Source organism: Panthera leo, chromosome A2 (genome assembly GCF_018350215.1).
Source record: "Panthera leo isolate Ple1 chromosome A2, P.leo_Ple1_pat1.1, whole genome shotgun sequence".
NCBI classification, from domain to species: Eukaryota; Metazoa; Chordata; class Mammalia; order Carnivora; family Felidae; genus Panthera; species Panthera leo.
In genome coordinates, this window is record NC_056680.1 from 108,668,316 (window position 1) to 108,683,913 (window position 15,598).

Sequence of the window (15,598 nt, forward strand, 5' to 3'; positions counted from 1 at the left end):
AAAGTTATTGAATGGTAAAACCTCAGGCAATCAACTCCAAGGGTCTTATTAAGTATATTACAGATTTGCGATTTGCAGAAAATATTCCAGGGTTTGAATACTTCTGCATATGGATGTAAACTGTTGGAAATTCTCTTTTCCTGTTGAAAGCCAAAATAGGAAAATATTTTTCTCATGAATACTTCGTGAGGTATTTCAAAAAAACAGAAATGGGAGTTGAAATGCTATGTGAATAAAAAAATTGTCATTCTTAAGGTAAAGTAGGCAGCAGGTATTTTGAAACAAAAGTTACCAAAGAAAAGCAATCTCTTTAGGAATAGTGTTGAGCAACACCCGGTAATTTTTTTCACTGGTAACCGATCGAGGCAGATTTCTCTGGAGTTATTATCAGAAGCCTCTTCATCAAGGAAGCAATCATTCTGATATAGTCTCATGAAGGAACATAAACAGCATGGAATGTGGCAGAGCAGACTTTGAAAGAAGAACCGAGCAATAACAAAAAGGACCAGAGTGAGAGGCTTCCCTCACTGAAACCAGTTTCACTGATGCCTTTAATGAGGAGAGTTTAGACATTAATAGCATGATTGTGTTCTATGCTCATTTTACACATTTTAGTTTTTGTATTCATATCTAAGTTAACAATACAGGAAAAATTAGAAGTATCATTTTGTATTGTGTCTCCTGCCATTTTGTTGCCTTTATACATGACCCTACATTAAAGAACTCCATTCAAACGCACTTGGACAGTTGGATCAGGAGGTCCTCTTTTTGTCATCATGGGCAATATTTGGTTATCTCCAGGGACTGGTAAAAAGTGGTGCTCTTGATGGGGTGCTACTGCGTGGGACCTGGGCCACTTTTCTAGACTTCCACAACACTACACTAGGGCTAGCTGACACCAGAAAACACTTGGATTATTAGCACTTATGAGCCTCTGAGTCACTCAGCTGTTTAGAATAAGTGAAGTGTCTGGAGTCTTTGTGCCTGAGAGCATTCCCTGACCGTACACTGTGGTAGGTCCATGAGGTACAGGTCAGAGATGTGAAGGAATTCATATCACAGGAGTGACCCTCAACTAATAAGGGATGGGGTCTGGTGGATAAATATCCCAGCGTTCTTGTTATTGAGTCAGATCTGAGGAATGTTCTGTATGGCTTTTTAGAAGATCTCAGAGGGAATGAGCCCACTGAGATTACCGTGGTAATCTGCTCATTCACACTTCCTGTGCTGGCTTCTTTTCCTCTTGGTTTTACTTTTTTATTCCTTCACTCTTCTTTCTGGAATCAGTTCCCAAATAGACCCCTCACGCTCAGATTCTTGTCTCTGCCTGCTAACCCAAACTTAGAAAAAAACACCTGCTTTTTTTATCTACCTAGCATACAAAGAAAAAAAAAAATCCCTTCCAAATTAAAGTAGATTTTTAAGAGACTGTGTTGAAAAAGATCTTGTTAATGTTTTGTCACCAGTGAGAGTAGTGACTTGAGGAATGTAATGGAATTGGGGAAGAGACTTGGGAAATATGGTGGTGATCGAACCTGATGGCCATGGACCAGAAGAGTCCAATTTCTGCTAACGTTCTCAGGTGGGCCTTCCCATGGTTCATTCTACTTGCCGGTGCTGTATTTAAGACTCTATTCTCTTTGGATGTAAAATTGTGTGTGTGTGTTATTATGAGGCATCATGTTTTTACAAAGCTGTGCTTGTACAAAACTATTTTTGGTTTAAAAACTCGGGGGAAGGCTTAGCACCGTGATGCCAGGAAAGTTAGATCAAGTGACGTGTGTGAAAATGTACCCCCTAATGCTTGTATTGCCCACAATAATCATTGAGATCGTGCTGTAAAGCTCACATTGAAATTAGGCCAGAAGATTTGACATAGAAATCTATAAAACCTGTGTATTCTTAAATTTGTTTTATTTGTTTGTTATCAACAGAGACCCTATGATTTTACTGAAAACGAATACTCATGTAACCTAAAAATTAGGTTAACCAGTGATTCATGGGCTTTTAGGAATAGTTTAAGATTTTTTATTATAAATCTGATTTAGAAATGTATTTTGATTTATTTCTGCTTTACAAATGTTTGTTTCAACATCCCTCTACTTAGAGAAAAAACATTTGGATGAAAATAAATACCATTATAGGGACATGCCATATTTTCAAGCAAACTACTCTGAAGGTTTGGCTACTGACCAGAGACAGGTGAGACATCCCTGGTTTATTCTAATTCTTCTATTTTCTAGAATTGCCAGACTCAATTCTTTTCACTCTACGCCAGGAAGTAGAATAATATTTTTAAACTGTCAATAATCTGAATTACCACAGAAAGTCCTATTTTTAAAAAAGTTTAATTCCTTTCTCCAAACTGGGGAATCTGTTTATTTCTTCTTTCTTGCTGCATTACAAAAATTTGGGCTGTTCTTTCTGATCTCACTAGTAAAGAAATATGAAGTTTGTACAATTTCATTATTAATGAGTACATAAACTAAATTTAATAGCAATAATCTAAAAGAAAGTACTTTTCATAGCTGCATAAACAATCAGATTTATATTCTTACATGGTGTTGATCACAAGAGATAAGACTTAAAAAACTAAAACCAACTGGAACAAAGGGTTTGATTAGAGATGACAGTTGTTTGAGAGTTTATTTTTGTAGGACAAAGGCGAGCCTTTAATTGTTTATTTTAAGGTTAGAGAGTTTACATTATGGAGGTATTCATATCTCCATTTCTTTCGTTTTGCTGTGACACATTTCCTGGATATTTCAAACCACTCTGTTTTGCAAAGACTATTTTGCATTCTGAAGAGGTTTCCTGCCTAATTTAGTTCCATCAACTGATTGCCATGGAAACTCTTGATATCCTTTTCTCTTCCTGGAATGAGATACTGGCTCTGTTTCAAATAGATTTTTTTTTTTTTAAGCACAGAAACTAGAGTAAGTTTCATAAAGTAAAATGTATTTGTCAATGAAGGAGCACCCTTCAGGGTGAACCAGTGGATGGAGAAAAGCCACAAGCCAACACATAACTACTGATCTAAATAGGTAATTTAACAGATAGAAACTAGTAGCCATCTAGTCCAAATAAAAATGAAATGATGCCTCACTGATTTTTAAAAATTTTATTGAAAAGAAAGGAGAAGTCAGCCCTTTGTTCCATATCAGCCCAGCAAAGTCAAAACAAAACAAGCAGTGATACAGTAACCCTAAAATTTTGTGAGGTTGAGTCAATCTGAATTTCTCAAGGACTTCTCAAAGCAGATTCATTTGGTTGGTTGGGAAAATAACTTGTGTAATGAACTTTAACACAAAAAGAGCCACTCATTTTTATCATTGATTTTATTTTAAAGTGTATTTTTGGAGGAAGACAATATTGGATACATTGTGCCATTCTGTTAAGACCTATGCTTTGAGACTAGAATCATATTCTGAGTTTATTCACTCATATTTGGCATTTTTATTTTTTATTTTTATTTAAAAAAAATTTTTTTAACATTTATTTATTCTTGAGACAGAGAGAGACAGAGCATGAATGGGGGAGGGGCAGAGAGAGAGGGAGACACAGAATCAGAAGCAGGCTCCAGGCTCTGAGCCATCAGCCCAGAGCCTGACGCAGGGCTTGAACTCACGGACCACAAGATCGTGACCTGAGCTGAAGTCGGACGCTCAACCAACTGAGCCACCCACGCGCCCCATATTTGGCATTTTTAAAAGCGATATTCAAGAAGTATAGCTACTTCTAACCAAGAGGAAGAGAGGAAGGATTATGTGTAGTATGTTCACTCCTTTTTTCCTGCGTATGTATATGTGAGAGAAAGCTTTAAAAAATTTTTTTTAATGTTTTTTAATTTATTTTTAAGACAGAGAGAGAGCATGAGTGGGGATGGGGCAGAGAGAGAGGGAGACACAGATTCCAAGGCAGGCTCCAGGCTCTGAGCTGTCAGCACAGAGCCCGACGCAGGGCTCGAACTCACAGATTGTGAGATCATGACCCGAGCTGAAGTCAGACACTCAACCGACTGAGCCACCCAGGTGCCCCTATGTGACAGAAAGGTTTAACTGCATGATTGTTTATATGTACACAACTATTACGCTTAACTGTTTATGTGTCTATATATTGCATACAGACATGTGGTTGTCAGAAGTACAGATTGATAAGAAGAAAGGAGGTCAATATTGCGACAAAGAGGAAAGTCTTTCTGATGATTCTCTGTAAGTTCCAATAGAATGGTTTCTGTAATTTGTGTTATGTTGTTTCTCATAACATTCAGATTTTGTATTTCCTTTGTAAAAAATGAGAGAATCACAGTCAGGCCTCAGGCCTCTCCACCTCAACTGGTAGTGAGCTCTGTTTTCCTAAGTCATAAAAAAGAACGGAGCCAAAATTTGGGTTCCTTGCAAACTGTGGATTTATTTGGCAGACACTAATGGTTTCTTTCGGTGACTTAAAGTTTGTCTATATAAAATCATTGGTTATAATTTGTTGTTTCCTGCCTGGAGTGATAGACACACTAATTTTCTCTCACTCGTGTTTACATGCCTAAAAAGTGCATTACTCTAAGAAGTTTATTTGAAATAAAAATTGCCCACAGGGTGGTGGAGTGGCTCAGTTGGTTAAGCATCCAACTCTTTTTTTTTTTTTTTTAATTTTTTTTAACGTTTATTTATTTTTGAGACAGAGAGAGACAGAGCATGAATGGGGGAGGGTCAGAGAGAGGGAGACACAGAATCCGAAATAGGTTCCAGGCTCCGAGCTGTCAGCACAGAGCCCGATGTGGGGCTCGAACTCACGGACTGCGAGATCACGACCTAAGCTGAAGTCGGCCACTCAACCGACTGAGCCACACAGGCGCCCCAAGCATCCAACTCTTGATTTCGGCTCAGGTCATGATCTCGTGGTTCACAAGTTGGAGCCCTGCATAGGGCTCCATGTTGACAGTGTGGACTCTGCTTGGGTTTCTCTTTCTCTCTCTCTCTCTCTCTCTCTCTCTCTCTCTGTGTGTGTCTCTCAGGGTCAGAATAAATAAATAAACTTTAAAAAATTGCACATAGGTGGGGAGTGCTGACAAAAAAGAATATTTACTGAATATAGAAAGAAAAATAATTTTATAGATTTGAAGCGTTTTGGGAAAGAGATTTCAAAGCCTTGTTTATTGTTTGGTCCATTGTAACTCTCCAAATTAGGAAAGTATATGATTACTTTGAAAATAACTGTGGCCTTGGTTATTCTGTGGAGAGTCATAGCAACTCTGTTTTCATATCTCATCATGACAAAGCAGTAAATAACTCTGGCTACCATTGAATGTGTTCACTTTCAATGTAATTTACTCTTAGCTATACTGCATGTAAATAAAGTCTAGTTTTGCGATGTCTGCTTCTTTTGTTAGAACAAGTGCCTGAGTGTAAATTATGTTCAGGCCTCTTCCTGGAATAGTTCCTCCAAACCAGCTTCCCTACATCCTGCACTGACAATATGAGTACATGCTGAAGAGTGGATGATGAAAATCTCTGACCTGATTTTGCAGTCATGAGAGGTTTAGAGAACAGCGATCAAGATCCAAACATTGACCCTGATGTTTCCACGAAGAATTTCAACTTTCTGAGCCCCTTAACTAATATTAAGTTATTTTTATTTGCTTTCTTTTTCAGAGCTTTGCATACACTAACACAGTGTCATGTTTTTGTAACCTATCTCTTCACCTGCTATGTGGGTTCTGAGGAGGTGGGGAGCTCTCCTATGACCCTTTTTTTGTCCTTTGAGCCCTGCTCAGCAACTTGTGCACATTACTGTCTCTATTTATAAGATGGCTAAACATTATTACCACTTAAAAACCAGATACATACCAATGAAATGATCCTTGTTCTGGTCAGAAAGTACTTGCCTAAGATGAATATACCCTGATATGGAAATTAAACTTCTGGTTCTGGAAAGGGTAGGGTGGGACACGTGCACGAGGGAATTACATGGATGTAGATTTTAGCTCAGTCTGAGGAAGAGCTTGACAGTAACTAGCCATTGAACTCCTGCTTCATGATGGAGAAAGAATTTCCCATCTCTTGGATTTTAGGGGAGTCAAAGAAGAAATTTTTCTATTGTTTGACTCCTTCTTTCTTCTGTTTTCTCTGTCATCTATTATTTCTGCTTTTTCTCTTCCTCTCCTCTCCTCTTTACACTTATTCATCACACATGTATCCAATTCCTATGTTGTGTCAGATACTTTGCTTCTTAACCTAAAAGTCTGTAATTGATAAACTACAGTCAATTATGTGAGGAAAGCAGTGGTTGGTGCTCTGGGATTCACTTATTTCTTTCACCTACTTGAGAATTTTAGAACACATTAAACCTGATGAAACTAGAAATGCTTCTCCTACAACTATTTTTTTTTAAGGAAAATAGAGTCTTCTTTTTCCTTTAATTATACATCTTCATATGTTACTGGAAGTAACAAGGCACACACACAAAGAAGAAAATATGGTCAATAAAGTTGGGGAAAAGCATTGAAACATGGGTACCCATGTCCAGTCATCCCTTCCATTCCTATATTACAAAATAATGAAAGTAATAGACAATTGTTCGTTTGTTTGTAGTGGGGACAGTCAATAAGATAAAAATGAAATACGTGATGTTATCACTTCACCTTCCTTAGGTAAAAAGGCCTCTGAAGCACAAACTACAATTGTGTCTCCCAACCCCCACCAACAATTCATCTTTCCTTTGGCCATGGTGACAAATTTCAGCCTAGCATATGGCCACTCAGAATGAAGACTACATATCCCAGACTTCCTTGCAGCAAAATGTCATGTGCCTAGGTTTTGGCCAATTACATGTAGCTGATTATCCTATGGCAGTTTTGTGGAACCTTCCTTAACAAGCCACTAATGCACCCCTTTTGCAGATGCTGCTGTCTTCAACTTTGTGGACAAGTGTCATACTCCAGCTATGGCAGAATGGTGGCTGTAAAGAGTCTGTATGCCCCAAGAGATCATGAAACTGAACTTCCATAGCATCCTAGATTGCTTCCCTTTAGATGTTTCATGTCCTCCAGTAAGAGTAGTTTAAAAAAATCAGTTATAGTATGCAGAATCCCAACAATATTGACACTTTATAGGAAGGCTAAAGACAAATTACATCTATTTATAACTCTTGGATTTTTCATCTGTTCCTCAGCTTTCATAGGAGAAAGGAAACTAACTACTTTCCATCATGTTCTATAACTTTCATGTTGTAGGTATTTTATACTTGTTTTCTCATACTAATCTTCACAGATGGTACAGGGCTCAAACTATGGATGAGAATACTCAATCTCAGAGACATTATACAAACTAAATGTCAAGTCTAGAATTTAAACAGACCTTCTTTGACTCCAAACTTAAACTTTTTCTGGTATTTTATATTGTTTCCCTGATCATCTGGTTTAGGGTCCTTCCTCAGTCACGTGTCTTTGGCTGAAAGACAGGCTGGGATCCATTCCGCCTGTATGCTTTGAGACAAGACTCTGGAATAGGTGAAGCTTCCCTTAGTACTTAAGAGCCAGTGAAGACTTATTTTTAACTTAAAGAGAAAAGATCACATGGGATTTCTACTTGAGAAAGATTTGAAAGGAAATACATCGTCTGATTTTATGTATGTCTATAGATTAGTGATCTTAAACTAGTGGTACCAGGCTGATTTCAGACTCCATAAATATTTTGTTTGGATCACAATATTAAAAAAAAAAATGTTAATCAGTTGCTAACTTTAAAAGTCCAAATATTTTAAATAAAAATCTGGATTTCTGGCTTATTTTTTAAAAAATGAAAAATCCAGTAACACTAGCTGGCCTTCCCCCATGACAACAACTAGCCAAAGCTGTATTAGGCTGCCTTGTGTTGATGGGCTCCCCATCTCCGGTTTGCCACACTTCCTACTTAGCCTACTCCACTCATTTACATTACTGACCTTTGCCTGTTAGGCATTTGTTTATGTCCTTTGTGTGGATGCTTTTCCTTGAACGTGATTAAACATAGAACAGATTGCCATCTGCATCCCTTAAAAAATGATAATTTTTTTGTTGTATATAATTTTCCTTATGTCCTTTATAAAAGAGATTTAAAACAGGCAGTAGGACAGGAAATCTAGATATAGCTGTATATGAGATGTGAAGAAAAAATAAAATTAGTCTTTTTTCTCTCTTCTGGGAGAGTACATCATCATTCCCTTGAAAGTCTAGAGGGAAAACTTCAGTAAATATTGATAATAATCATCATGAATTACACATTCTCTGGAATAGTCAGTTAACTGTAATATAATTAGAACAAAGCTCAAAGGCCTGTTAAAGGCATCCAGCTAGCCCTTTAAATCACTGTTGTGGGAGGAATTTTCTGGGTAGGTACGGTTAAGGATTCCTCTGTGCTCTAGGACTGCGATAAATATTAGTTTGTTGGCCTTCATCTGATGAACACATAAAGGTATGAACTTCCAAGTCTGTCATTATAATGATCAAGGCCAACAGTCCGATGCACTTTGGATTTCTTTCACAATCGCCAAAGACATGGTAATGTCACCATTACCAAAGGTAATTTTACCTTTTACCAAAAGGTAAAAATGACACCTTTTGCGCATTTCGAGCTCAGTCATATTTTATTCCATTAAATGGCCTTTTTCCACACCACTTTCACAGTTTAGACACTTTCTATCATTCTGTTAAGATGACCACTTTCAAACCATGATGCTCACAAGTGTCTGTGCTTTGATTTTATGCATCAAGTTGTTCTTTTTTTAAAAAGTTTTAAAATATTTTTATTTATTTTTGAAGGAGAGAGAAACAGAGCATGAGCAGGGGAAGACCAGAGAGAGAGGGAGACACAGAATTCAAAGCAGGCTCCAGGCTCTGAGCTGTCAGCACAGAGCCCTATGTGGGGCTCGAACTCACAAACTGTGAGATCATGACCTGAGCTGAAGTTCGTCGCTTAACCGACTGAGCCACCCAAGTGCCCCTAGTTGTTCTTCTTTTTAATAGATACCTCGGACTCCATGACCCACAAATGTATCATAGTCCTTGTCTCAAAAATTTTGGTCTCCTGTGAATGGAAATTCTTCCTTGATACTTGATCCAAGATCTCCTTGCCCTACTTCTCAGATTGATGTAGATGACCCCAGCTACATAAAAAGAGAGGTGGCTCTTGACTAGTGGTCAAGTGCCTGGTCTCTGAAGTTGAACTTCCTAGTTTAGAATCCCATTTCCATCTGTGGTCAGCTGTTTGGCAAGTTAACCAATCAATATCAACCTTGGATTTTTCTTGGCAAAATAAAAATAATATCTATTTCGTAGGTTAGGTTTCTGATGAAGATTAAATGTGATAGTGAATGTAAAGAATCAAACATATCATGCCTTCAATAAATTTTAATTAGTATCATTGCAGAACCTACAATTTTATTTATTTAAAAATATAGTTTATTGTTAAGTTGGCTAACATACAGTGTGTACAGTGTGCTCTTGGTTTTTGTGGTAGATTCCAGTGGTTCATTACTTCCATACAACACCCAGTGCTCATCCCAACAAGTGCCCTCCTCAATGCCCATCACCCATTTTTCCCCTCTACCTCACCCTCCCATCAACCCTCAGTTTGTTCTCTGTATGTAAGAGTCTTTTATGATTTGCTTTCTCTCTCTCTGGGTGTAGCTATTTTTCCCTCTACCCTTCCCCCATGGTCTTCTGTTAAGTTTCTCAACATCCACATATGAGTGAAAACATATGATATCTTTTTTTCTCCAACTGACTTATTTCACTCAGCATGATACCTTCCAGTTCCATCCACGTTTCTGCAAATGGCATGATTTCGTTCTTTCTCATTGCCAAGTAGTATTCCATTGTATATATAAACCCCATCTTCTTTTTTTTAAATTTTTTTTTTTTCAACGTTTTTTATTTATTTTTGGGACAGAGAGAGACAGAGCATGAACGGGGGAGGGGCAGAGAGAGAGGGAGACACAGAATCGGAAACAGGCTCCAGGCTCCAAGCCATCAGCCCAGAGCCTGACGCGGGGCTCGAACTCACAGACCGCGAGATGGTGACCTGGCTGAAGTCGGACGCTTAACCGACTGCGCCACCCAGGCGCCCCAAACCCCATCTTCTTTATCCATTCATCAGTTGATGGACATTTAGGCTCTTTCCATAATTTGGCTATTGTTGAAAGTGCTGCTATAAATATTGGGGTATATGTTCCCCTACACATCAGCACTCCTGTATCCTTTGGATAAATTCCTAGTAGTGCTATTTCTGGGTGATAGAGTAGTTCCAATTTTAATTTTTTGAAGAACCTCCACACTGTTTTCCAGAGTGGCTGCACCAGTTTACATTCCCACCAACATTGCAAGAGGGTTACCTTTTCTCCACATCCTTGCCAGCATCTGTTGGTTCCTTAGTTGTTAATTTTAGCCACGCAGAGCCTGTAAGTTTATACTGTTCTATCAGTTAAGGTTATTGATTACAAGCAACAGAAACAGATTCTAGCTAATTTATTCAGAACTATATTGGGTAGCTCACAGAATCAGCAGCATATCTTGATAATAAGGCTAAATAAAATATATAGGTCAAAAGCAAAACAAGCTAGACAGCAGGAAGTACAGGCAGGGTCTTATAGGACATTTGGGTTAGAATATCATGGCCTGGACACTGTATGCTATCACCATTAGTGAATTCTCAGTCTCTCTTTCAGTCCCTCTTTCCCTCTCTTTTCTTCTCTCTCCCTCCCTCCCTCCCTCCTTCCCCCTGTCTCTGTCTCTGTCTCTGTCTCTCTCTCTCTCACACACACACACCTCATGTTCAGTGTCAAAGTTCTGCATAGAGGTATCCAGTGAATTTCTGCCATGCTCCCAGGCCATACCTGCCTTCCAGAGGCTAAGGAGAGAGATCTGATCTCTTTGCCTCCTGCCAAGACTCAGAAAAAAAGGGGAGTCTCTCCCCCAATAGGACAGATGTTACATAGTACTCTAGTATTATAAGATACAATGATATCCTTTATTTTTTATAGATGCTTTTCATATTAGAGTATATAAATTCTAGGAAAACTGAAACTTAGTTTATCTCACACATCTCATGTAATACTTTCTTAACAAATACATGTCAACACACTGTTTCAAGTTTGATAAATTTGTTTTTAAGATTTATTACTTTTTATGCCCTAGTTAAAGTTTACCAAATCAATGAATTGTGAGAATTTCATTGTGGTATCAGACTTAAGTACAGTTGCCAAAAGGTGATTTCATAAGGATGAGGGAAAACTACAGTGTATTTTTAATATAAATAGATCATCTCTATTGAAATTAATCCCTATAAGGGTAGCGAGTCAAAATAAGAGGGTTGTAGCTTGTAGGAGAATTAAATCCTGCACTGTATAAAAGATTTTTCAGTGAAAGTTATGGTGGAAAATGGGAGTAGCAGAGAAGCAAGACCTATTGTTTTAAAAAACATTTTTTTTGGTATGTATGTATGTATGTATGTATTTATTTATTTAGAGCACAAGTAGGGGAGGGGCAGAGAGGGAGGGAGAGAGAGAATTCCAAGAAGGCTCTGCATGCTGCCAGCACAAAGCTGTATGTGGGACGTGATCTCACAACCAAAAGATCATGACCTGAGCCAAAATCAAAAGTCAGATGCTTAACCAACGGAGCCACCCATGTGCCCCTGTCTAAAAAAATTCTTATCATAAAAGTAATATATGACTATTATAGCAAACTTTTAAAGTACAGAAAAACACAAACAAAATTTTTTCCTAATGTTAACAGTTATTTGGCAGAGATTTATATATTCATGTGTGTGTTGGAGGGTGGTATATATGTGGTTAGTACCAAAAATTTATAACAAACTGGTAAATACTGTTACAAAATTGTGGTCTTATACACAGAGTTTAGTAATGTGTTGGATATTTATTTTCTCAAAAATAACAATTATTGTTATAAAATAAATGCTTATTTATAAAAAATAGGAAATACAATACAAAAGAATATAAAACATGCAAATCTCAGCAACCCAGAAGCAACCATCATTAATATCTTGCTATATGATCATTAAAATAATTTTTTGTGGCCACCTGGTTGGCTCAGTCGTTTAATCGTCTTTTGGTTCAGGGTTCAGGTCATGATATCGTGATTTGTGAGTTTGAGACCCACATCAGGCTCTGTGCTGACAGCTCAGAGCCTGGAGTCTGCTTCAGATTTTATGTCTGTCTGTCTGTCTCTCTCTCTGCCCCTCCCCTGCTTGCACTTTGTCTCTCTCTCTGTCTCAAAAGTAAATAAGCATTAAAAAATTTTTAAGTAAAAAATAAAATAATTTTTTGTATACACAGATTTTTTGAAACACAGGTTATATATTTTATAGGATATTTTGTGACCTGCTTTTAAAGAATAACAGTATAATTACCCTTCCATGTCATTGGGTATAGTTCTGCACCATCACAATTACTAGCTTCGTGAAATTACCTTGTGGATATGCACAATTGATTTTCAAAAATACCACAATGTTGGACATTTTTTTTTTTTTTTTGCCTTTTTGTTTTTACAAGCAGTCTTTCAGTGAACATCCTACTAGTTTTATTCTCAAACATATCCTTAATTACTTCCTTAGGACAAATTCTCAGAGGCATAGTTAATTCATGCAAAGATTGTGTGTGTGTGCATGTATGTGTGTGTGTGTATGTGTAAATTTGAGAGCGGGTGCTCATGTCTCCATGCGCATAGGTGGAGGAGAGGCAGAGAGAAGGAGAGAGAGAGAATCACAAGCAGGCTCCACACCCAGGGTGGAAAAAGCTGGGCTTGATTCTACAATCCTGGGATCATGACCTGAGCTGAAATCATTAGTCAGACATTCAAACAGATGAGCCACACAGGCACCCCAAGATTGTGTATATTTTTATGTCTTTGGATAACAAATTGCTTTCTAGGATATTGTACTGATTTGAAATTACAACACAGGATAGGGGTATGTATTGTCACAAAATGAAATACTCTTTTTCTTTTTCTTTTTTTAATTTTATTTTTGAGAGAGAGACAGAGTGCGAGTGGGGGCAGAGAGAGGAGCAGGCACAGAAACTGAAGCAGGCTCCAGGCTCCCAGCTGTGGGCACAGAGCCTGACCGATGCACGGCTTAAACTAACTCACTGATTGTGAGATCATGACCTCACATGAGCAAAAGTCGGATGCTTAACTGACTGAGTGACCCACGTGTCCCTGAAATAGTCTTCTAAATGAGATAAATATATAGGTTAATTATTTTCGCTCATGATGTAGTGTAAAATGTTCCCATGGGATCAAACATTTCTGTGACATAGTTTAACAGAGTTGTGCGTGCCTTCTCTTAAGGAGCAGCGTAGTGAAAGCAGCATGTTGGTAAATCTCTGCATTCACTCATGAGTATTTTTTTAGGAAAAAATCTAAGCAGTGATGTGTGTGGAAAGAATGTGCATTATTAACATATAGCACAATGACTTTGGTTAATTTGTAGGAAAGAAATAGTCATACCATAATAGGAAGAGTTCAAAAGAATATATAACCTTGTGTGTCCTTTTGTGGATTAAAAACATGTTTGATCTCTTTAGTCTTATCAAATTATAAATGGACTTTCATTACACATAAAATAAAGAGACATGTATTGTTGTTACCTATAAACCTCTATGATGTGGTCTCTACTTGTCTCTCTGATCCCAACCTTAATACCTTCTAGTCTTCTTCATTGTACTAATGACTTGTGCTCCAGCCTCAGCATCCTACTTCTCTTTTCCTCCAAACTTGTTCCCTCCTGAAACTTTGCACTTAACTGTTTGCTGATCTATTTATGACTCACTTCTCATCATTCAGGTTTTCATTTAAATGCCGTCACTTCAGAGAAGCATTCTGCCATAAGGCCAATTAAAATAGACTGTGATAACCATTATTGCCTTGGACCAATATTCCTAATTCTCCTCCTGCCAGGCATGCAGTAGGATTGCACGTTCCTTCTTCCTTAAAGCTAGTCATCAGCACGTGACTTGCTTTGACCAATGGAATGTGAGAATATACGGCCCGGAAGTGAAAGCCTCCAGACGCCGGAATATAATTTGCCACGTGTCATTACCCATATCACTGTACTTGGTGAGAATTAACAATAAGGCTACCCTCATCCTACCATTTGGACTTTGGGGTTGTTTGTTAGTACAAAAAACCCAGCTCACCCAGAACCATACATAGATTCTTCCTCCCTTTAGGCCATCTCCATATTTTCTTGGTTTACTCTTACTGTATGAAATCATTGCATAAAATCTTTTTTCATTTATGAGTTTTCCCCCCTCTATGAAAATATAAGTACCTTGAGAGCAGAGGCTTTGTCTGTCTTGTTCATTGGTATATCCCCAGTGACTAGGATAGTGCTGAGTGCATAGTAGGTCCTTCTTAGCTATTTGTTGAAGAAAGAAATGAGTGGAAGATTTCAACTGTATGTGCGGAATCTAGACAAAGATAACTTTTTTTTTTCTTTTGCCAAATGATTGTTTCTAGATTGTTGGTATATATATAAAAAAAAAAGAGAGAACACAGAGTTCTGATGGCCAAGAGAGGTTAAATATTTTCTCATTAAAATGTAAGAACTTTTAAATGCTTTAATCATTTAGTCTTTTTTTTCCCTCCTCTAGCAGTATGAACATCTCTTTTCATTTCTGTGGAGGAAAACAACAGTGAGTATAATTATTTTTTAATGCTTGGCTCTCATTAGAGATTTTTTAAAATGAAAAATGCTTTAGCGAGACTTACATATATTCGGTGAAGCGAGAAGTGTATTTTCCCTGGCCATCCAAAGGACAAGATGTGCATTATATTTGTAGTGTCCAGATTCTCAAGGTATACTCTTTCAGTTTGTCACTTGCTCATTCTTTCTTTATAACCATTATGTGTCAGCTACCTTATGGTTTGCAGATGTGTATCAATTACAAAAATATTTTGAGTTAATAGTTCCTAAAAGCCTTGAAACAAGCGGAATAGATAGGTTTGTTATTGGGTAGTGGTCAACAGCATTTCCCAGCAAGAGGTAATCGACTTATAACTCATTTCCTCATCTGAAAGCATCTCAACACTTGAGCCAGATGACAATTTCTATTCTTTGGTCCTAACACACACTAATTAGGGTAACTATTTACAGCTGTATCTGTTGGTATCTTCTCAATCAGCATATGCCTTCTCTTGACCAGAAATAGAAAAGCACAGATGGCATTACTACACATTTGTATCTCCCATTTGGCTCTAAAGTCACTTGTTGTCTTTTCACATGCCAGGCAAAGGGAAAGAAAGGGGGGACAGCTCTTCTGCTGAACTGCGACGTGGCCATTTGTTTGCTTGGTAACTAGAAACATATCAACGTGCATCTGCCTTTAGATGATCCATATGCTTGAATTAGCCATCATGGCCCACGATCATCAGAGCTCATTTCTTAAAATAAAAAAGAGTTACCTGGTCCTTTTGTGTTTTGATTTTTTGTAACCTTCTAGAATTCCTTCCCCTTAAATGAACTCTTTCTGATCCTCTCAAACCTGTTTGATGTTTCGTTCTTTTACATTATTGCACTTTTAATTTACTTTGACACTTTGTTTTTAG

General features: G+C 37.7%; 1 long non-coding RNA gene across 1 annotated transcript; it reads left to right on the forward strand.

Moving 5' to 3' along the window:
• Window positions 1-1,458: 1,458 nt before the first annotated feature.
• On the forward strand, window positions 1,459-14,676 carry LOC122208455. The gene is made up of 4 exons (XR_006197235.1): window positions 1,459-1,582; window positions 2,108-2,202; window positions 4,127-4,211; window positions 14,644-14,676. It is a non-coding gene; the product is annotated as an uncharacterized LOC122208455 (long non-coding RNA).
• The last annotated feature ends 922 nt before the right edge of the window (window positions 14,677-15,598 follow it).